This window comes from Haliaeetus albicilla, chromosome 7 (assembly GCF_947461875.1).
Source record: "Haliaeetus albicilla chromosome 7, bHalAlb1.1, whole genome shotgun sequence".
NCBI lineage: Eukaryota > Metazoa > Chordata > Aves > Accipitriformes > Accipitridae > Haliaeetus > Haliaeetus albicilla.
This window is the reverse complement of record NC_091489.1, coordinates 24,421,467-24,445,291: the sequence shown is the minus strand read 5'-3', so window position 1 is coordinate 24,445,291 and position 23,825 is coordinate 24,421,467. Positions and strand designations below refer to the sequence as shown.

At 38.3% G+C, this 23,825-nt stretch overlaps 1 protein-coding gene across 8 annotated transcripts in view; it reads left to right on the top strand.

The window, feature by feature from the left end:
• TMEM200A (transmembrane protein 200A) overlaps window positions 1-23,825 on the top strand; it is a 55,790-nt gene that overhangs the window by 5,637 nt on the left and 26,328 nt on the right. For 2 of the 8 annotated variants that reach the window (XM_069787363.1, XM_069787360.1), the window contains exon 2: window positions 17,260-17,431. The exons of 3 other annotated variants lie outside the window; for them this stretch is intronic. The gene's annotated coding sequence lies outside the window, so the exon portion shown is untranslated. Of the gene's footprint in view, window positions 1-1,430; window positions 1,582-17,259; window positions 17,432-23,825 lie in introns of all 8 variants that reach the window. 3 more of the 8 variants (XM_069787359.1, XM_069787358.1, XM_069787361.1) reach the window with 2 other exon arrangements.

The window sequence follows — 23,825 nt, the reverse complement described above, 5'->3', positions numbered from 1 at the left end:
GTAACCAAACAGATTTTAAAAATCACAAGAGATGTAAAATACAGCATAGGTTACTTTTCAAAGCAACTAATTTACAGACAAAGAACTAGAGAGGAAGAATGTCTTTTTATATGAATTTGTTTTTTCTTTGCTGTTCCACAGAGACAGTTGGACTGAGTATCCCAGTGCTAGGGTTTTAAAACCCATCAATAAAAATTGCTAGAATTTGAACGTGTGTTAAAACTGCATACTTCTGTAATTCACTCTGGCTGTAAAATGGGAAGGACATTTTCAATGAAGCGTTGATACTGTTGGGTGCTAATACCCTATGAGTTCTGACAGTTGGTTAATGGCACTTAAAGTAGTAGAGGTTTGTGCTTTGATGCCTGTGACCTATGCTGGCACCTGTAGCATTAGCTCAGAGAGTGGATATGAAACGAAAAAAAGCTTTTTAGAGCTTTCCAATGATAGTCACACTGCTTGCTTCCCATAAAGGGGGGAATTCCAAAAGTAATTTTAATTTTTGTTGATGTAAACCACCATCAAAGCAGATTAATTAGGAGGCAGTTAAAAAACTTCACTTATTATATTGAATTTGGTGTGATAGTGGTAACAGCAATAGAATTTGATTTTTTTGTTGTTGTTTTCACATTCTCCATCTGAATGTGTCTGAATAAATGGCTCTGCTTATCTGTAATCAGTTGCGTATTGTTGAAGAACGTGTGTATCTAATTAATTTTATCACTTATATTTTGCTATGTATTAAATGAAAAAAAAGTGCCATTACTTGTCCATCCATCTAGTTGCATATGTAAAATTGCAGCTCAAAGCACTGGAGTTTTCTCTCTCTCCTGTGTGTAATTCAAAGTAACAGAGGCATATCACATACTAAAATACACAGGAAATATACAAAAAAGGTATGTTGTAATTGAAAGAAGTTCCACTTACTCAATTTTTGTTTGCCATTACTGAAAAGCTTCTACTTATGATTTGTTAGGATCCAGTGTGAGAGAAACTACAGATAAATGAATAGCTTTGAGTTGTTAGGATATTAAACCACTTTTCTCTGTACTGGAAAACTCATAATCAAGAATTATGTTGTATTGGTAGTGCTTGCCCTTCTTCATACAAGTTGGCAGGATTGTCAAGGAAGCATATTCTAGCCTAGCAATTGACTTGATCCCATTACCTATATTTTTAGTTACATTCCTCTCTCTGCACAGACACTATCTATTACTCTCGCTCAAATACGAAATTTGACATGTATTGACATTGTAATGAGATGTACATTTAATGTATTCCTTCATGAAGAGGGATGAGAGCAGCATCATGTCTTGGGGCAGCATTTTGCTGCAGCAGACAAGCTTTCCTAAGGAAGTATTCCTTGGAGCACGCAAGGTGTACATAACTTAGCTGCTTTAGCTTCTCTCTTTTGCATGATCTTGTGCTAGATGGACTTGACGCATAAGGTATGAGGTAGCCTGCTGAACTCAGAAAAAAGAGGTGCACCATGGAACTATGCTGTTCTGGAGATGTGGATGTCATGGTGGGGTTGTTGGAGGTCAACTGAATAAACCTGATACAGTGTCTGAGACTTGGCAGGTGTGTACTTCTTGCTATAAATTACTGTGTATTTAACAGTTGGCTTGTTTCACCTTGTATGACTACATTTCTGTAGGAAGGAGAAGTTAAATGACAGCTAACAGACAAAAAAGAACGAGGAAGAAAGCAGGGGAGAAGGGAAAGTGGAAAAAAGAGCAAATGACAAAAGAGAAATACTGAAGAAAGAAAAAACAAGGCAGAAAAAGGATGAGATATAATAAGTTGCATTTTTAAGGATGAATGATGCTACCTTCAGTGTTATAAACAGAAATAAACTCAAATAATGAATAGAATAGTAAGACCAAAAGATATGGTGGTGTTTCTTTTTTGAAGCATTCTCATCTTTTTTTGGTCTGGAAAATGAAGAGATTAATTCTTGTCTCCCTGACATGCGTTTTAAATGATTTGTCTTTGTTGTGTATCAAAGTACAATGCTCTGCAAAAATGATGTTAAACACTTCTTACACAAGATACGCTGTAAGCAAATCAGTTCAAACAGACATATGAAAGGAAAGGGAGCTATGGCCTATAGTTTGCTTACGAAGATAAAACCTGCATTTTTAAGTACTTGCAAGTTAGGTGAACTGTTGTTTCCTTTGCAAACAGACTAATACTCTGAACCCAAAAGTTAGCACCATGCAGATCTATGTAATCTGTCATTGTCTCGCAGAAGACTAGTGAGCACAACAAGCGCAATGGGGACTTCCTTCAAAGTGGTGGATAATTAAGTGGTATTTATCAAGTGAATACTTAGCTATCATACTTGCACAGATTTTTCTTTCTGATATGTTTTCCCTATGTCTGTGTTAGGAAACTAATGAGGCAAAGACCTGTTCTCTGGCCATGAGGCCGGCCAGGGTGGTCTGGCTATGTGCAGGTGTTAAACCGTCTTCGAGATGGTCGCATCCAAACTGCCTGCTTGGAAGTAGCTTCTGGACTGAACTAGCTAAATGCCTGAGAGGGTGCTAACTGACCTCTGCCACAAATGCCCCTGGCATCCTTCTGGTAGTGTGAGAGACATGGTGCAGTCCCACTGCTTGGGCCCATGCCTGGGCACAGCAGCTGGTACTGGGTACTATAGATCCATTACTTGCTAAAATGTTTTTCCATCTCATCCCAAACAATCTTATTACAACAATCCTAACACACATGGATTTGAAATAGGAGTAAGATATTAAAAGTTATCTTTGGAGGCCATTGACTGTTAATGACATTAAAAGAAATCTGATGTCAGTTTGCTGTCACAGTAGTAACCCTGGTATTATGGAAACTGGAATTTGGAACATGATGTTTGGATACACAAAATATGTGGAATTGGTGGAATGTACTGGGACACTGTACTCCCAAATGGATTACAAGGGATTTACCAAACAAGCACAAAGTTGCACACGAATAAATCTCTAGCTGGCAGTTCCTTAATGTCACAATTATTGGCCTGGTAATAATAGCCTGGTACAAAAATGGCTAGCAAATATTTATAATAAACATCCAGAGTTTGAACGGACTCTTCTTGGGAAGTAATGGCTTGACTATTAATACAGTTTATAGACTTTAGAGCAGTAGAATCACTTTGCATTAATTCATTGCCAAAGTGCTTTCCCCAAACCCTTCTCATGACCCTTGCAAAGTATTTGCTTTGCTGTTTGCCAGGAAGAAATTTCTTTTCAAATTACTTTGCAGACGCCTATTCTGAATTTATTGCCATTCTTTTTCTAATTCAATTTTATTCTCCTAGGACATGGCCTCATTAACTGGTGCTGGTGGTGGAATGTCTGCAAGGTCCTACATACGTTGCTGGAATATAGTTCAATAGCCTATATTATATTAGAAGGACACAAGTCACTGTTTTCCAGTCCAAGCTTGCAAACAATACGCATACCAATGAAATTACACACAGAAGCGTTTACTGGTTAAGGACAAGCAATGTCGTGTTTTGCAGAACTCTGGTTTGTAATTTTTCATTGTCCTATTGGCTGTAGAGTTGAAATGGTAATGGAAAACAGGTTATAGCTGAGACTGTGGTTCTTTTTTATTTTAGTTCTTAATGTTGTGAATTTTTTCATTTAGTTAGATTTATCCCTATCCCCCCCCCCCGTGGAATTTGGAGATTATGAATAGATGGCATTGTATACATTATGTAATTCCTGTAGAAGAGGTAATGCTGTCACAGAGTCAGAATTAGAATATGAGAGGATGGGCCCAGATGAAGTAATATAGCTTTCTGATAATGCTTTCTAGATAGTTTTACCAATGTATTCTTGTTCTGCCTTCATAGCATACAAATGCAGTATTATTGTTGTGCTTTGTAACATGACTTCATGACATGTGAAGTTAATTGCTTTTCCTACTTTCTCCAAAGAATTTTGGGAATACTTAATCTTTGTTTTTATGACCATTTTTGTCAGTGTGCACGTTACTAGGTATTTACCCTGTGTTAGGGAAGGCAACATCCAAAGGGAGAACCTGGAGCAGAAAATGGTCTGTGTGATCCTTAGTTTCTGCAGTCCTTCCTTCCAGAGTCTAGACCTAGTCTCAGGCAAAACTCTTTATCTCTTTTACAGAATATTCTAATTGTTACTAGACACAGTTTCATTCTGAATAAGTCTTATCATCTGTGGTTTTCAGGTTTGAGTTTAGGAGGTAATTTTCAGCCCAGAATATTGAGTGCTTTGGAAATAGGCCTAACACATGGCTTGAAACTCAAGAAGCCAATATCAGCATCACCCACAGGTTAAATATGCTTTTGTTAAACCTTGTGGCTGAAGAGATGGACTTTAGAATTCAGTTCCAAGCTTTTCTTCCTAATCTAGCTATTCTCGCTTTACAGTTGAAGAAGCATCTACTGGGGGAAATGGGGAGGAAAAAGAAAAGAAGGAAGGTCCAGTACAGCAAGCTATGAATTCATGGGCGGGGGGGAGAGAGAGAGAGAGGCTGGTTAAACCAGTCTGGAACAGAGATGGCCCATGGAGAGGGTGCTGATGTTACGGAAATTTGGATTGGAAGATTTTTCTGAGTCATTTGCTCTGGAATTAGTCGAGGATGTTGCCTTTACACAGTGAGACTGTGTCTGGGAATACCCATATTCCCAAGAGCATGTGGCTGAAACTCTTCTAGTATTCAGGAGCTTGGGGCTTCTTAGGTTAGACCTGGTGCTTGGAGGTCTGGTAATGTTTATTGTGTGGATTCTTCTATTGCTTTATATTAATAATCTTCTTGTGTTGTGCCTAACTGCCTGCATTTGATTCGGTTGCACACATTCAGCAGCTCTGTGCTGTACAGAAAACTCACAGAAACTGACAGCTTACACTTTCGTAAAAAATTGTAGGCAAGCACAGTTCACTCCTTGACAACTGCAGGACTGTGTATATAATGATATTGTGAAGGCAGAATGTGGATACAAAGGAAGATAGCTCAGTAGTACAGCAGCAACCACAGACATTGATTATTCTATAGGGGCAAGACTGTATTTTTGCAAATAATGTCTTAGCCAAGTAGTAGGGAGACTCTTAATCTGAATAACTGGAAGTATGAAAAGTGGGTCTTATCATGTAGTGTGACTAGAAGTACGTGTGGTGTTAATACCATAACACTGTTTTCCTTCTTGTCTTTCAGTAAATCCACAAGGAATGATGAGACCAGGCATTGGCATTTGCCATGGTTAGCAATTTAGAAGAGAAAACATATTGTAGGGTTAACACTCAGGTCTTCAGCAGTGACAGCAGAAACTTTGACATACAGCAGTAAAAGGGCCCTAGAAAAGGGGTCTGATCTGCTTTTGTGCCTCCTATTCTCCAGAAGTTTGTGGCTTTTGAACTGTTTGCAAACACTCAAAAGCTTTTCTAGCAACAACTGCATTGCACTGAAAGATTGCCCTTAGCATGGTCATGTGCATGTTTGTACTGCTTCCTGTCTGCCTTTTAGACTGTGATGTACTTGGCAATGTGCTGTGGGTAGTGTGTCCTGGGGGTATGTTCCAGCCGAGCTCCAGCCCATGTATGCTGGTTCACGGTATGGAAGGTACACAGAGGAGGACGGGGTATTCACAGCAGTCGTTGCGATGAGCACTAAGTTCAGGTTTTTAAGATTCTTCTTCAAGATCTTGAGGCAGTTTGTTTTCAAAAGCTGAGGTTTTGAGCATGTAAACACATGGACCTTGAAGTTAAGGTGCTGGGCAGGTTTCTACAATTCCTTTGCCTAAAATCCCATCTTGATAGGACATTATCTTCTCAAATGGGAACAAGAATGAGATGAATGAGACAGAAAATGTCTAGAGATCCTACTTGATTACTGTTTTATATGCAGTGAGGTTTTCCTGGAAAAAAAAAAAACATTTTGAGATTTGGTCAAAACAATAGAAATGGTTTAAGAAGCATTTAAAATCACTTTCATATACATCACGTGTAAAACCATGTGGCTGTGATTAAACAAGCTCATTGTGTGCAAAAGTGAGAGGATGACTGTTGCTGAATATAACTTGCTTTACACAGATTTTTCAGAAGAACCATCAGTCATAATGATCAAACTGTAAAAACAGAAAATATGAGCCACAGCAGAGATCTGAAAAACAGCCAGAGAAACCATCCTGGATTTTATCAAAAACCAAAAGATTGTACGACTTCTTGTCATGGCTTTGAGAGAATGATAGAATTGAAGCTGATGAATGGCTTGTGTTAATAATTTTATATTTGGCTTGTGTTTTAGTTTTCAGGATACTTTATTGTCAAATTTTTTTATTGCTCATTCTCAGTATGGGTTTTGTTTGTTTTTGCTGCGTATTTATAGCGCAGCAACTCTCTCCATTCTGTCTGGATAGTTCATGAAGTGGGAGCATGAAAAAAGCAAGTCTATGTTGCCAAGCTAGTATTGCGTTATTTGAATGTTTATCTGAATCTACTATGGATCTTCTGGCTGATCTGACAGTAATTTCTGTTTTTCTCAAGTAAACCTACCTTTTCCATATATATATATATATAAAAAAAAATAAATACAATCCTGGGAGGAGAGTAGGGAGTTTATGGAACTATTTCCCTTCTTTTTGTGGGGGGAAAAAAAAAAATAATCAGGTAGTGGATTTGCCTCATATGGAGGCTTGTAGGCCCTAGTTTTGTTGCGTGCTTCAAAGAATAGCAGTAGAAGCACCTTAATGATGTAGCCCTACTTTATGATGTGAACCCAAGCCACCCCTGTATTGCATAGATACAGACAAGATACCAGACTGTAGTACAACATGTAAGAATCTCGTGGACATGATGTTATGTGAAAGGTTTGATAACAGCAGACTTACTCCATTCCTCTCTGAAATAGTACTTTAAATCCTTCAGGTTTTTTGTGTCCCTGCAATGCTCTCTCCTCTCTTTATTTGTATTGTAGGATATCCATCTTCTCCTGCTTTGCTTTACTTCTCCCTTTTTGCTTTTTTCCTACGTCAGAGCAGCAAATGCTTTGGGAAGCAACTGGTATTTAGATTTGCTTATACCTAGGGCACACACAGCCAGGAACTGCATACGGGACCACTGAACAACTTCTACAAAGTTAATTTTTAGAGCTGTATAAATTACACAGGTCAGCAAAGACATAAGAATTTGGATTCTGCTATCATTACTCACATTTCACATCAATATAAATCTTTGATTTTAATGGATGTTTTCATATATGTCACGAAACTGGTGGAGGGTTAGATGTTACAGACTGAGAATTGGATGATGCAAGTCAAAAATTGTCTTCTCCTGCTGTGATCTCAAGAACACTGTAAAAAAGATCGAATTATTCTTGTTTGCTTACTGTTGCTCTGGTAGTGTGGTGAGATCCTGACCATGTGAAATCAAGGCAGAATTCCTATGTATTTCAACAGGGTTAGGATTTAATTCAGTATGTTAGCTAGTCATGGACCTAGTGCTGGTTCTTACATAGCCCAAAAATCTCAGAGATGTTTTCTGTGAATCATGCCTTTATTACACAAGCAAGCCAAAACAGCTCTCAGGAGCTGGAAGGGTTTTAGTTCAATGCCATGACAATCAGTTTCAGCTAATAAGCTGCCATCCTGGAAATCCCCAAAGCCTTCCAGAATGTGTTTTCTGCGAAGAAGACTTTCTAGTTTATCTAAGTCATGTTAAGGTAGTATTTTTGTTGTTGTTTTAACATCCCTAAACATATGCTTTTATCAGCTGGATTTTAAAATGTCTGTCTTCTAAATTTCTAAATGATATCTCTAACATGCCTGAGTAGAATGAACTTTGAAAGTAGAAGAGATTTTTTTTCCATCTAATTTCTTTGATTATAATAGAATATTATGAAAGCATATGGTAGGTTAATTAAGTTAATCAAGATATGGAGTAGATGTTCAGTTTTCTTATTAGTGATATTCAAACTCTTCATGGAAACTTAATGGAGAAGATGTCTCTGCCAGTCCAGGAGATGCACTTTTTAGAGAACTTCTAGAAATGCCTTAACACAGATATGAAAGACTTTCTGAGGCCCGTAAATCTCAGGACATCAGATGTTCATTCTGCAAAAAGGTGGCCATTCATTAAAGCCCATATCCCTCACTGCAAAAACAGTAGTAAAATCTCAGTAACCTTTACGTCCCAGTGTGCTTGAGCAGTAAGATTGGAATTGTAGGAAAGGTTATATGAATGTGCTGAGAATTTACTTTCTTCTGGTTCTGCAGTCCCATATGCTGGGGTGGGAAACACTGTATTTTCTGCCTCTTACTATGATCTGACCTGCTGCTTTGTATGACATAAGGCTGTGAGAGTAAGAGGTCCGTGCCTAATAAGGCTCCTCTCAGAATACGCTCTGATAGCTGTTAGCTGCATTTTGGGGAAAACTTACTAAGTTCTTTCATCTACTCAGTAGTATTCATTCATCCAGAAAAACCCTCCCTCCCAAGTTCAGATGTGAAAAGAAGCAGCTGAGTGTGCATGCTTCCATTGGCATAGAGTCACTGGGGACTGAACTGCCAGGCTGAGGTCTTCATTGTCTCTGCCATAGGTCAGAATTTCAGCAGCTGCCAAGGCAAATTTGGGCTTGCTGCGAATTTTGATGCTTGTGATTCATTAGGCTTAAAGTGTCTCATATGAAATGGGGTAAGAACAGCCAGTTGCTTAAGCAGTGTAAAATCTGTTGCATTCCTGTGCTGGACAGTTTGTACCATTAATGTAATTGAAACATCAGTATTAAATTTGTAGTGCATTTCTGAGCTGTTTTAAATGCGGAGTTGTACACCTAAAGTTTATACAACAGTATCTAGAAATAATGTATTCAAATGGTAATGGTCTTGCTGTAGAAGCACAGGCATAAGAATCTGATGATGAGGGTTTTGCCAGAGGTAGTTTGTGACTTTGGAGAGCTTGCCTGACCCTGCCTTCCTGGAAATGCATAGGCACCTTGTTCCCATGTTATTTTTATCCCTTTGGAGAATATGATTTTTAGTGTCTTCCTTCAGTTTGCCTATCTGCAAAATGGGGATATTTCTATAGGTGGCTTAACACTCATAAATACACATGAGGAATTTCTGAGATATTTGAATGAAAGGTGCTATGCAAAATCAAATCAGTATTATATACCCAGAGTGAAAAGAGCTCTGTGAATGTTGGTGCCTGAGCAGAATCATTAACGGTAGAAGACATCTTAATGCACCAAAATATATTGGAAATTAAAATATTGAAACTGAAAATAAAATAACAATTGAAATTGGAAACATTTCTAACAGTGAGAAAAATTAATTCTTAAAGTATCTGCTAAGAGCTGAGTTGTCTCTCTTAAAATCAACACTATCTTTCTGAAATGTCTAACTCGAGGACTTACAGGCTTGATAGAGAAATCACAAGTGAATTTCCTGGGTTATGTATGCAGCATGCAGACAACAACTATCTTTTCTGGCCTAAAATATTCATGCATATATTTTTTTTTTTTGGTGGAACAGTCATATGTTTTTGGCTAAATAGTGCTTTTCTCTAGAGGGATTTAAATTCCATCAAAGCTATTACTTTAAAATGTATAATGTAAGCTCGTTATTTAGACAAACATAATGGCCTAGATGTTTATTTTAGGCAACTCTCTCCAGCTGTATTGATAAATAGATGTTAGAGAGATTGGATGTGGTACTCCAGCACGCAGCTCCTTGGATAAAGTTTAGATTGCACATGCTTGGTGTAGTGAATGGAACAAACGTGTCTAGGAGTAAAATTCTGCAGACACACCATGCCTTTAATGTATTACTTGTGTGTGGCAAAATTAGGGTTGGTATTGGTAAGCCTGCCTAGCAAAATTCAGTACCTTGTGGTGATGCCTGAGCTAATATGGGCACCAGACATGAGATGGCTGTTACATGTGTGCTCTAGATGAGCTGGTCCAGATATCTCCATGTAGGACTGGGTTATTTACACAAACCGTGTGAATTCAGGAGCAGTTGTCACACTGCAAGTTATAAGGAGCGAGGTTTAATGTACAATACTGCATACAAGCAATTTGGTAATACTCTTGATGGCTTCAACAAAGACTTGAATCATGTGTCTTATATGGCACACATGACTAGATCATTTCAGCACTTTCTGAACTGTTCCTAAGTTGAAATAAGTCTTTTGTCTTCCTTTGCAGTTTATAGGAAAATAAACGCGAATTGCATACCTGATCTAACTTTGGAGTTAGTGGTGGAGGTGTCTTCCAGCCTAAATTATTCTATAGTTCTGTGATTTAAGAATAAGTGGTTTTGCTTTGTATGCATGTAAGAATGAGTCTGCACACTTCAGGGCCAAGTAGTTGGGACAGATACATATAGTTGGAGGCAATCCAGATGTGGAGGAGTCTGTAGACACCCTTACTGGCTGTGGAGATGAGGTCCACTGTCCGTATCACACTTCTCTGACTTTTGCCCTGCCTGAATTCCTGGTTGTGTGTTGGCTCAGCAGTTCACAGGGAAATCCTGAGCCTTACTTCTCCTGGGAATTGAAGGAACAATAGCCCAAAGGTGGGTACTCCTCTTGTGTCTTAAAAACTCCTGTTAGTGGAATGTGATTTTTTTTTCATGCCCAGTGTTACCTAATATTGCCAGAAGTCCACCAGGGCTACCTTTCCAATAGATTGTGGACAGATGGAGCATCATGTGTGGTCTTTGTATTAATTCCATATCCTGGCTTGACTTCTGACTTTCAGGAGGTATCCGCCAGTAGGAGGCAATAGCTAACTGCTTGTCTTGTTTTGAAAAGAGTATTGGTCAGAAAAACAGTTGGTTACTAGTGCTGGGGCCATTCCATCACTAACTGCCAGGCTAGCTTTTAATGAAATAAATCTGTGATGAAATATTTAAGAGTATGTTTTATCATCACAGTATCAAGCGTCAGAGATTTTGAGTGACAAGGTTCTGTACTTTCATGAAATTTTGGGGACGAGTCTGACGGGGGAGGCAGGGAAATGCCCTGTCTGCTATAGGGCTAGATGGGAAGTTTGCCGTGGAGGGGGGGATTCCACATGCAGGCCAGTCAGCGAGGAGGCTCTTTCCTTCCTGGGGGAAATTGCCCTCTGAGCTGGCTAGCACCCCTGATAGCTCTGTGCCTGGAAGGGCACCCAAAAGGAAGAAATGTCACTGTAAGAGGCTGCTTTTCCTCCTGCCTGTGCTTCTTAGAGGCAGCTTCTGTTGGCTGAGTTGCAGTTAGCTTTGTCTCCTGGTAAGCCTCAGGTGTGGGATTTGGAGATTCTGTCCAAGGCACCGATGAGGATGGATCATATTTTTGGAAGAAGGGCATTATGACATTTGTGTGTTGTTCTTGATGAGGTATTGGACTGTTCCTGTTGGTAGACTTGGGAGAAGGAAGGTTAGACATGCCAATTTTTCCCAAACAGAAACAAATTAGATGACAATGTGGTCTGGAGAACTGTGAATGAAGTATTATTTTTAAACATACTTAATCCCTCTAGTATCTCATGCAAATACTATCTCAAATAAATACTTAGCTTAGGGAGAAATACATACTTTCATAAGCAAAATAACACTTTGGCTATTTTAACAAAGAATGTAAAAAATACAAGCCACAGTGTTTGCGAAGAAATTGGTTTGGCATGTTTATGGGATAATTAACCAGTTGAAAAAGTTTGCAGCTGCTGATAGTACTATGAAGGAGAATTACTGCGTTGCTTGCATGTTTGCAAGGTTAGAGCAAAGTGTGGGTAATATCTCTCACTTCATATTCATTCATGTCACAAAGCAACACATGATGTGGTAGTCTCAAAGAATCATTGAGAGTTTGCCTGTTAATTTCAGTGGGACCAGAATTTCAAATGCATACTTAGATAGCATGAACTATTTGTTCATTCTAAAATTCTCGTTTGCTACCCAAAACTCTCAGGGACTTCACCAAAGCCTTTGTGTTTGCAGAGAGTCTAGAGCGGGGCCCAAAGTCTGATTTTCACGATTTAACGTGAGCAAACTTCGTTATTGTTCAGATTCATAACTCAATATGATTGAACAGTTCTTTTTCTGACATATCTTTTTTTAGAAGAAAAATCATTTATATGAGAAAGGTTGACAGAATGTTATGTGAAACATTCAAAATTATCCCCATTCTTATTTAGGTGGGTTGGTTAATAATGGAGAACGTAGGTGTTAGTCTGCAAAATCTGTATTGTATAAAGAAAGGTTTTGTAATCATTTTTTCTTTAAATGGTATTTTACAATTTTGGGCAGAACAGATCATTGTTCTTTTTTTGTGCGTGTTTATCCTGTTCTTTCATGTTATTGCAGAGTAGAACAAAAATTGTCATTGCAAAACTGATGTCCCAGTTATATTATACCAACAGTCTGCTTAGAATTTGTATGTATGTAAGGAGTTGCAGGTTTTCAAATAACCAGTTAAAAATATGAATATCACCATTGCTATATATTCTTCCCCAATGTCATTTAGAAGTCAAGCAAACAGGTTTTAGTGAAGTACTCACAAAAACAATCAGATGCAGGACTGCCCTGTTCCATAAAAGCCCTAAGTTATTAAAATCTGGCAAACTTACAAACAAGAATTTACAAAGAAAATAACTGGACAACTGGTTAACTTGGCAGCATTTTAGCTGGACTTTGGAAAGGGAAACCATTTCCTTCACAATGATACAAAATATAATGTATCACAAAGTCAGACAGGAAGAGCCATTGAGAATGGTAATTTTATAATTTCTTGTGGTCTGTGGCAGAATCAGCTGGAACTGCTGGACCAGATACTGTCAAGCCATCATATTCCATTCTCATACCCAGCACATAGTTAAAAGACCAGTTCAGTTCTAACCATTATAAATTGCAGGCTTAGATTATCTTTTAAAGCAAAATACTTGAAAATAATTTAGACCTACAGCTACCTAGTTAGTTCTAAATTTCATTTTTCCTGCAAACCAAAGGTGTCAGTGCAGTGTGAAGTACAAGAAAAATACTGAGGAAGCACAATGTCTTTGGTGAAAAATGTCAGCAGGTAGAAGACAAGAATTGCCAAAGAATGACAGATTTTCATAACCTTTTCTTCATTATAATGCTTAGGGAAAAGAAGGTGGGTCATACTCTGTATGCATTTTTTTCGGTGAACTATGGGAGGTTTCATGCTCAGTTTGACTTTAACTGCAAAAGCCCTTCAACTGGAGTATATCTAACTAGTGATCATTAACAATGGTTATATTTTAAATTGAGATGCTGATAGGGAAAGCAGCAGATTTTACGGAGAGGACATCAAACAGCTTTAATATGGAGACCTCCAAATTTTTCATAATAATTTAAAAATATACATTTGAGGTCTACTTTTATGTAGGTTTCCTGAAAATCTAAGAATGCACATAATTTAAATATTTTGACAATTGCATACTCTAGTCCTTCATTTATCTGTTAGTAAATTACAAGGTTTTACAGTCAGATACTGTGATTTAATATACTTTCCCAAAATTTAAGTTAATGTCAAATCATTACAAAATAGTAAGTGGCCTGCAGTGGACCTTGCATAAAGATCTTCCCCTAAAACTGTTCATTTCATATTCAACTTGATCGTATATGTTTATAAGGAATTAGCCTCTGTCAATCACACAGAGCCATGCTGAAAGACAACTCCCTCTGGATGAATGTGGAGAAGAAGCACTGGCTCTCAAAATGTGAGGACAGACATAAGGACTAATTTTCTCTTGCTCTTTCTTTAGGATGCAGCTTCCTCAGACAAATGGCAAACCTTGATACCACTGCGTGAAGGGCAGGGCTATTAGTTTTCATGAGCCCTTCAGCTAATAGCTAGCTGTTCAAAACAAAGTTGGTTGTGTCTACACGTTGCAATGTCAGAAATTTTGTTATCTGCTTAACCAGCATCATGCCATCTGGAGAAAGTAGCACCTCTGCAGAAAGAAATAGAAAAGTGATGTTGCATCCAAGGCAGTAGGATCTGCTTCTTTGCTTTCAAGGCCCAAGCTGGCACAGTTGCTCAGTGCTTTGTTTTGGATTTTGTTAGCTGTAGCTCAGAGTTCAGTTTACTTCATTGCACAGTGTAAGTATGCCCAGCGGCTGCAATTCTGGCTGATAATGAAAGTGGAGAAGACTCTTCATGGTCTGCACAAAAGATCCTGTGTCCCTATTCAAAGGCCGGACAACAAAGAGTATCCAATGATTATTGTAAAAATGCTATTTATGTTGGAAAACCAAATGTTTTGTAATATATGTTAGCTTTACAGATAAAACTTCTGATTTTATCTGAAAGTAGTAATTTAGTCACTATTTTTTATTTATTGAGATCTTCACATTCACTGAATTTTAGTACATTTGTACTAACGTACATGTGTACAGTGTACATTAGTATAGGTACACTAAAGTACATTTTATTTATTTCCACTTCTGTAAAAGCTATACCACTGCGCACTTATAGCATACATTAATTCAGTATGGCTTCTTTACGATTTAAAGGTACTAATGATTATGATTCATCTTTACCAAAAAATCTGTCCAGTGCTGCACTGAGTGAAACTCTTAAGGTCTGGGGACAAATGAGTGAGTCATGAAGTAAAAGAGAAGCAGGGAGAGCTAAGGAGAGCAATGAGAATCCAAAGTGAGCTAGTATTTTCATTAAGTCCTTGTTCTCCCTGTAATGTAATCTCCTTTTACTTGGTCATATTTTTTTACATGTGGTCTACTTTGTAGTGCACACATGTAGTGGACTTCAGTGGTTGCTTTGTCTTAAGGCTGCTTTGGATGAGGCCTTTACTGTCACTCTGAAACAGAAAATGTTTCTGAAGGAAGATGAGGCAATGGTTCACTAGAAATGTCAGAGTATCTTTCTAATAGTCAGCATTTTAGAGCGACTTTGATAAAAACTAGCAGATGAGTTTTCCTGGTTCCTCTATAGAAGCGAGGAACTAACCAGCCCTGTTTCCAGGACCTGAACATGTATGCTAACATACTGACAAATAATCTACCAAAGAAAGACCAGGCTTTGTTTCAAGAGAAGGCTGGGAGCAAGCCAAAATAAGGCTTTTAGTGTACAGAAGCATATGACAAGCCTAGATTAAAAAGATATTCAGAGAAAATATTTTTCTCTGTGGTCATACCATACTTAACTGCAGTCAGCTGGCTGAGCATGAAAATATACCGCTGAATGCACCTTTCAGTTAATTTTAATATGAGGAAGAACTTCTCAGGATAGTTGATGTGCTGTAATAATGAAGATCTAGGGGGAGTTTAGGGGAGCTACAATAATACTACATTTGGTGGAAGCATATGCACAGATGTGCCTTCAGGAGGGAAGGAAGGGGCTTGTTCTCTGTAGTCACCAGAGTTAGGTGAGGTAAAGGCAATGGGGAGGTCATAGTCATTTTGTTGTTGTTTTTTTTTTTTTTTTTAAATTGAACGTAATAGGAAAACAAAAAGTATAAAGAGGTGAGGAAAATTAATGCATGTAAGGTGTAAGAAACAAATACTGCTCTTTGAGATGTGGACTGCTGTGTTTTATTTTTATAGCATGTGGTACTGAAAGGTCCTGGTTGGTGAAGGAGCTTGTAGGTGCCATGGTCAACTGTGTATGACCTGCTGCTAATAACTTAAGACCTGAACTATTTTCAGAAGTTAAAAATGGAAGAAACTTTACACAGAAGGACTACTTTTAAAAACAGTTTTTCAGCTTTTTGGCCACGTGTCTCCTATTAATTCATTCTAACTGGTTAAAGTGTCAATCCTGAAAATAAACTAAAATAAAAGCTTAGAAAAATCATACAGCTCATGTTGATAAGCAAAACCATATGAAATTACACATATGATTAGATCTTCCAGTTTCCATGGAATGACAGAATTTTTCCCCACCTGCCAAACAGTAAAGTGAAAAGCTGTAGTACTCTGGCCTCAGCTTTACAAATCCTTGCCAGTTCTAGCAGCCGTTAGTTGCATAAAAAATCACACTGATTTTAATGGAGGGAGTTCCAGGATTTAGATGCACTAAAGGCATTTTCTTTCAGAACAAATTCCACATCCAACTTGTAAGATTATAATGTTATTTTGCATACAAAGTGCAATAACTGAAGAATTTACTGTAAAAGTTTTGTGACCTTAAAGTGAAGAAGAAAGTGCAGGTAGGCAGATGTTTACAAATCAGGTTCTCTGTGGAAGTTTATGCTGAATTTGTAAACATAAAGCATACTTTTGTCACTATAGAAATAATAATTTAAGTTCCCATAATTCCTGTGGGTACATTAAAATGAGTCTTTTACTTTGTAGGGTTATGAAAAGATCAGCGTTTTTAAGTTCCACAGTAATTATCATCATATTGTTTAATAAGCCAATTTAATGCTGAAGCATGAATGTTTAAGAATGAATAACAAGACTGGATCTCTTAAGATTTGAGATGGACAGCCTGCAAAGACTCCTAAGCATATAAATAATAAACCATAGTAGCAATTATTTTGAAAAGGCAGCAAGGCACACATCAAGAATTACTGAGAAGGAAAAAAAAATAATTCTGAATCGCGTATAACATTCTGATCCCATTTAAACTGATGGCAACCTCCTGTTATTTGAACTTAAGATTTTTGTCTTGTAATGTGCTTTCAGATCACATATTTGGGCATTCAGATATCTAATTGATAAGATAAATGACTTGAAAATTATGCAGAGCATGGGGAAATATAGATGAAGGATAGACAGAACACCTGGAGAAGAAAGTTAACCCCAGAATTTTCTGGCTTCCATACCTCTTCCTCACTAAACTTTTTTCTTGGCTAAAGATTAGTGCATATAACAGTCCTATAACTAGATGGCTAAACAAAGTGTGGGCTTATTTTCATCTTTATGGTATATCTTTACTTACCGCTGTCTTTCTGCTGGGATGGATAAGATGGATTGTTTTTGTATTCTATTCCAAAATCCTCAGCAGTCTTCCAGGAGCAGTGAGCTAAGACCTATTAGCATGGATTACATTTTTTTTAATGGGAGGTTGTAGTATGGGGCATGTAACGAAGACCTTGCTGTTACTTAAGAAACACTGATATGACTGTGGGATTGAAGGCCATCTGTACATCAGCTTTAAGCAAACAGTTAAGAGATGTTATAAGCAGCCCTTGCCTCCAGCAGCTCCAGAGCCTGGCAGTTCCTCCTATGCAGTTGCTGGAGCCCAGCCTGGGCTGCCCTGCAACCTAGAGGTCTCCACACCAGACCAACGGACACGGCTGCTGCTTTCCCATTTACAGGTTCAGCCAGTAGCAAGGCTAAACATGTACCCCAGAGACACCCACAGAGAGGGGACGTCTGCATGGCTGGCTACGCAGACTGCCGTAGGCAAGGCACTTCCTTCAACAGCACCCACATGTAATGCTTCCAGGAGTGACATAACAGCCAAGTCCCCTTCCTCCTCTTTGGCTGGTAAGGATTGATGTTCACTAGTGAAAGCATGTGCATGTTGGTGGATCCCCCAAGCACTGGTGCGGACCCTCTTTCTGCCCAGCGCCCCTGCCCAGATCCCAGACCCCCTTACCCACCCCATGGGTCCAGCCTGCCACTCACTGACTAGTTCAACTTGAGGATTGTGAGTGAATACACAGGCACACCCCATGCACGCCCCCGTTAGTTGCTTAATGGCCCATCAATTAGTAACTGGAGGTCTTTGGCATTGTCTTTGTTTATCCCTTTCCTATCAGTTTGTGTCTCTGTGCTTTTTTTATTGCTTCCCTCTTTGTTTATTATCCCCTTTTGTATTGAAAAGGTTCTTGACTGGAGAAAGTTAATGAAGCAGATACTCTCACCTTCCACATGCCCTTACACAAACAGGCTTTGGTGTTGGTACAGGTGACAACTTGAGCTCAGTAACCTGTACTCAAACCTACCCAAAGGCTGTGGAGGCATCTGGCTGGCTAGACAGTGCTCTGGCCTCTGACCCCAGTTCAGTGGCAGGTTTAGCTGTGGTGGTTTAAGATGTTACTCCTGCAACTGTCCATTATTGTGCTTATCAAAGGCTTCCTCCATTGCTGAGTAGCAAGTGTGAACACATGACAACTCAGTTGCTACAGTTCATATTTTAGCATATAAGCATGAATAATTACTGAAGATTAACAAAGTGTTCGTATATTCCATTGCAACTTGCAGTAACTTTGGCCCTGGCACATCTGATACTGCTGTTCTGCAAGGACAGTGCAAGCCTGAACTGAGAAGTTCTGGGGTTGGATGCAGCAGGGCAAAGCACTTAATCCACTGGACTTTGTGCATCAGGACACTTCCCCTGCTAACAACACCCAACCTTGCTGAGCTGAAGCTGTCCCAGCTTAATTGATAAGAGCTCCAGTCACTGTTTTAGTAGCCTTGTGAAAATACCCTATCTATGTGTTTCTTAATCTTCATTAAAGTTTTATCTTGCTAGATTTAGGGTTTTTTTAAATGTTTTTATTCTGTTTCCTGGGTCTCCACTTGCCTGTCATGCACAGATCAGAGTGTGGGAAACATTACAGTAGGTCAGAGAGCTGGTTGATGCCAACGCCTAGCATTTTTGGCATAACAGATGTCTATCTCAGACATCTATCTATCTCTATCTATCTTACAGTCCTTCCAGTAAAATTGACATCCTGAACAGTTCATCTCCTAAATAGGAAAAAAATGAGGAAGGTTGAATAAAGTGAATGAAGAAAGCCTGTAGTGCAGATAGGATGGAGAAGAGCTAGAGGCACACAGACCCAAGTACAGAGAAAGTTATGGGGAAAGGGGAGATGTGTAGAGCCCCAGCTTTCCTGCAAGGGAGAGCAAGGAAGCCTGGCAATATGATTTGAGGGATCTTTGGCAACCAAGTGAGAGACAGTCAGATACTGCCTGAGGAAGGAGCAGGGTGTTGGCAGGTCCTAATGAGAAAGTGGCACATAGGAAAGTTTAGGTCTGGGAGTGGAGTAAGGAGATGACTCCTTCTACAGAAGCACCAAAGGCATTTGAAGGAAACGTTGAAAGTGTGCTAGTTATATGACCTGTTCTTAAGCCTCCTCAAGGATTTTCTGTAATTTGTATTATACTATGTGTTAGAAAATGCATTTTTCTTAAGAAATCTAAAGGGCCAGCTTTTACATCTGTACCAACAGTAAATAAAATCTTACTCAAATGAGTAGCCCCAGTCAGTTCCACTTGAACTGTTTGTAGTAGAAGTAGTAAGGTACTACTTGGCATCCGTAAGGGCCCCAGAACAGTTTCTGTGTGCTACTGTAATACTCCTACATTGAACAGACTGTAGATCATAGCAGGATTTCGCCTGCAGCGTGGTGATATCCCGGATGAGTCACAGCAACAGCATCTAGCCCCAGCCAGCGAAGTACTGATTGTGGCAAAAATGTCTGCAAGTAGAGGCGGCAAATCTCTATGCTATGTTCAAGAATATGGCTGAATTTCACTTCTGTGTTGATGCCATGTCTGTATTAATATCTTTATTACAGGGGGAAGGTTTTTTTAGCCCCTCCTCCTTTTTTGGGTTAGGGTTCTTTTACCCCATCTCAGCAGATAGCCTGAGAGAATGTATGTGGCCTGTAATGCAGCTGTGGATTTTTACGACAACAGGGCGGCAGATGTTCTGTATTTGAATTCATCTTCAGATGTTACTACTTTGATAAACAGCATTCAAGGACTTTCTACTTTCTTGCCTAAGTGTTTTTCCATTTGGCATTTGTGCAGTGGAATGTTGAATTCTGAGACTATTGAAAATGATAAATCAGTTGTGATGGCTTAATCACTAACACAGATGAATTGAATAATAAGTGACCAGTGTAAACATTTGTGCAAAAGTAACTGTATATTTATATATTTCAAAAATTCCATGAACACCAGGAAAACTAATTTTTTGAGAGACAGATATTATCTCATTTTTTTCTACTTTTTAGGGCCAGTCCAAGGCTAATGTATGGATGCTTTCTTCCTATGAGTAAAAGCTGCATATTAGGCTTTTTGTTTCTTCTGATTTCTTCTAATTTCTTCTTTTAGTTTCTTCCAATCAGGTATGTTTATTCTTACATTGCAGAGATCTTACTTAATTTGTCATAGCACTCCCCACATTTACATGTGTATGAAACACCTTCTGGCTGAAGGAAACTGGGTATCCCAAAAACTGCCACGGGTTTCCTATCAGGGAGTGTAGGGAGCACACGATTCAGTTGGAGTCAGCATGGAGGACCCGGACCCGTCTGTGTGGAAGATCTGCGTCATAGCACAAGTGTACCTGTTTAAGACATCTGGCTGTTAAAATAACAGTTTGCCATGAAGATTTAAGGAGTTACTTGGTGGAGGCACAGCCGGCATGGAGAGAGATTTGATCGCTCCCCCAGTTCTGCCAGCTGGAAGTCAGTCGACATGAGACTTGGCCATCGACTTTCAGCAGCAGTCCATTAAGGCCCTAAGAGATTTGGAGATCGGAATGTACTGTGGGATGAGGACAATAGGATTTGGCCTTGCGAAGTTAGAAAGTTAAGAATTCTGCTACAATATACAACAAAGAAATTTTATGTATGTATTTTGGTTTGGTTTCGTTTTTTTCCCTGTAATTTTTCCTCGTAAACCTGTCTTCTAAAACTGTAATTATTTTTATTTTTAAAAGGTGCCAAAGGGTAGTTGTGACAATACGTGGCAGGGGCGGGGGGGCTGAGGAAAAGTTGGGAGTTGTGGGATCGTGAGTTTAACCACACCCTTTCACCTCTGTTGAGAGACGGCATCTGTTGCCACCATCTGTTCTACTTCTCTGCTTATCTTCCCACGTATGATACCAGGCTGGGAGCCCAAAAAAGGGGACAAAGGGGACACTTTAATGAAAGTTTGATGAACGCTGCTCTGAAGTCCCCATGCAGCAATTGGAGCTTCTGTGGATATGTGCGGTCTTTTGCTGGCGGAGAGGAAGATGCAACAGGGCTGCCATGAATGTGATTAATATCCTGCAAGGAAGTTTTCCTGACTGAGCTTCTATCTAGGATAAGTAGTATGTTGTCTGACAAAAAATGATAGTGAAAATGAAGTTCAGAATGTCGATTGCCCTTAGAGAATATCTATTTGGTGGTACTTCCTGGTTTAAAGTAGCTCTGCAGCTACTGTTTAGAAGTCATCTCTTCATAAAACCCAGCACACAGGAATATGTAAAAATTTTGGCAACCAAGAGTAGCTTTCAGTGAGAGAACAATGGGATACATTAAGGGAAAATAACTGGTCATTGCCATAAACATCTTCTGCTCTTCTAATAAATCTACTGTATTTGGGCAGCAACTTTTCAGCTCTTGGCAAGCCTGTAGGATGTTCCATAGCAAAGACAAGAATTTGGAAAACCTCAGGGGGCAAGCCTGGCTGCAGTCTGTGACAGCTGGTAATGTATGAATCTGAAAGTGGTGTGCTTATTGTATAAAAGTTTCTTATGAGCAGCATGATTTGTGGAGATCAAAATCACATTTCATAGAAACAGATAATTTTTTTAACCAGATGAATGTCAGTTCTATGCAAAGTGTTTCTTTCTTTCAACAGAAATTGTGTGATTTATAGTATGACTCATTCTGTACATGCAATATTTTGGTTAAAAAAAATCACTTTTACGTGTGAAACATTTCACTCCGACTCAGTGTTAACAATAATACGAAAGAAGAGCTGCTGTAAAGTTTCTTTTCATCATCTTTTTTATTTAATCGTTGTCAAAACTTTGAAATAAGATGGAGCTAAAATTGAGGATACACTACATGTATACCAGAACAGCATTTTTGCTAATTAAATTTGTTTGCCAAAAATGCAGTATAGATTAAAAAAACCAAACCCTGTATGGGCATCCACACTACATTCAGCAGGTGGTTGTGGCTTAAAATAATAACAATTGAAAACAAAAGTTGAAGCAGCCAAAATATTTTTTGAGTGTTTTGAAGGTGAAACCTCTTTTTTCCTCTCAAAAGGAGGTTTTTAGTCAAAATTCACCCTAAAAATAACTGTTTTTAAACTGGTAATGACACACAGGAAAAAACTGTTGCTTGACCCAGAACTAGTTTTTCTTGGTTAAAATTTTGCTAAGAAAGCTAAAAGCTATTTATATTCACATCCTAACAATTTCCCATATCATTCCATTTTTAGGATCGCTGCAGGGGTACTGGGCCTAAGATTTCCCAGCATATGGGCAACTAAAAATTCAGAATGCTGAGTTAGTACATATGTTACTGAACATCCTCTAGAAATAATTATATTTTGTTTTGGAAAAACTAGCACTGTTAGAAAAATGTCATTCCTGCATGGTATTTTTTTTCATTTCCTGTGTGGTGTTGCCCACATTTGTGTAGTTTCAAATTATGATAGTGTATGTGAAAGGAATGCTTCAGGATATCCACAAAATAAACTTCTAATTCATGAGAGAAGGTTTATCCTTGTTTAAGTCAATGCAAATTTTCCAACTAATCTTAGTAATTAAGATTTCACCCAGTAGTGTCACGGTCATCTTGATTCTTGTGACTCAGTCATCATACCTGCTTTATTATTTTTCGATAATGTCTCAAAATTCAAGATTCCATTCCACAGATGTGGCAACAATGTGAGAAGTCTCTGAATGCTGTTTAAAACAATTAGAAATTGAACTAAAATACCTAACTTTGTTCTGCATTGAGAAGGCACATTTGTAAATTTGTATTCTCAAAATTCAAGAGAACTCATCACCAGTATCTTTTGACCATAGCATAGTTATTTGGTATTCATAATCCTATTTCATGTTAGAGGAGCAACTTAATATCCTTTAATATCATTTTGTATTCCTTGCACATTCAAAACTTCCATGAAAACCAATCATAATTTTATATGCACTTAGAAAAGTAGGACCAGGCCTCTTAATTGTAGATGGATTTTTTTTCTAATTTAGTTTGAATAAATTATAATAAGCATAATCCTAACAAGACATTTCCAGATCAAATTTTACTTGCCTTACTAATGCAAAGTTCCTGTTGAGAATTGGGCACCAATAAGAGTAACATTTGCTTAACCATAAATCTTTGAAAAGTCTTCTGATACACAGCAGGTAATTTCAGAGAAAAAGAGAGAGAAAAATCGTATCTATTACTCTGCCTTCTATTTGGAGATAATTAAGTTCAAAGGTTCTGAAGTAACATTGACTGTGTTACAGGATGTCCTCCACACCAGAAAATTAAATTAATCAGTCATTGCTGTATTAAGTGAAAACGAATTAGTTGCAGGCAAAACACTGTACTTTCATTAGTCATGTCAAGATGCAAATGTGAAGATATAGATCTTCGCATAAATGTTCACAGATAAACAAAATAATTAAATTCACTGTAGTTATGCAACAGATATTCTCTTATGTATATGATATTTGGTTTACGAGAGTACACAGTAGGTTCTTTATCTGTGTTTTGTCTATGATGACAGGAGAATTTAATTTTTGTTAATCTGGGGAGCCTGGATTCAGGCAGCGACTCAAGAAAACGTCTGTGTTTATGCTTAGTACAAATAGTCCATCTAAATCTCACTAGCTGCAAGTTTATCTTTGTTTTGATAATGTTCCCCTGAGCAGTATAGTACACAATCTGATCTCACAATTTTGCAAGTGTCCGTCAGGATGGTTCCAATGAGGCCAGTTTTGTCCAATGACTAGAACTGAAACAAAAGTTTTGCTTTATATATTTTCAAAGGATTTCATTAATTAGTGTCATTTGCTTTAATTTCTGAAATGTTTCTAGCAACAGAAAACACTTAAAAATCACCTGTTAATTAAAAATTATTCCAAATTTAATTGACTTAGTTTTTTGCTATCGACTTGAGGGAATGCAAAGTA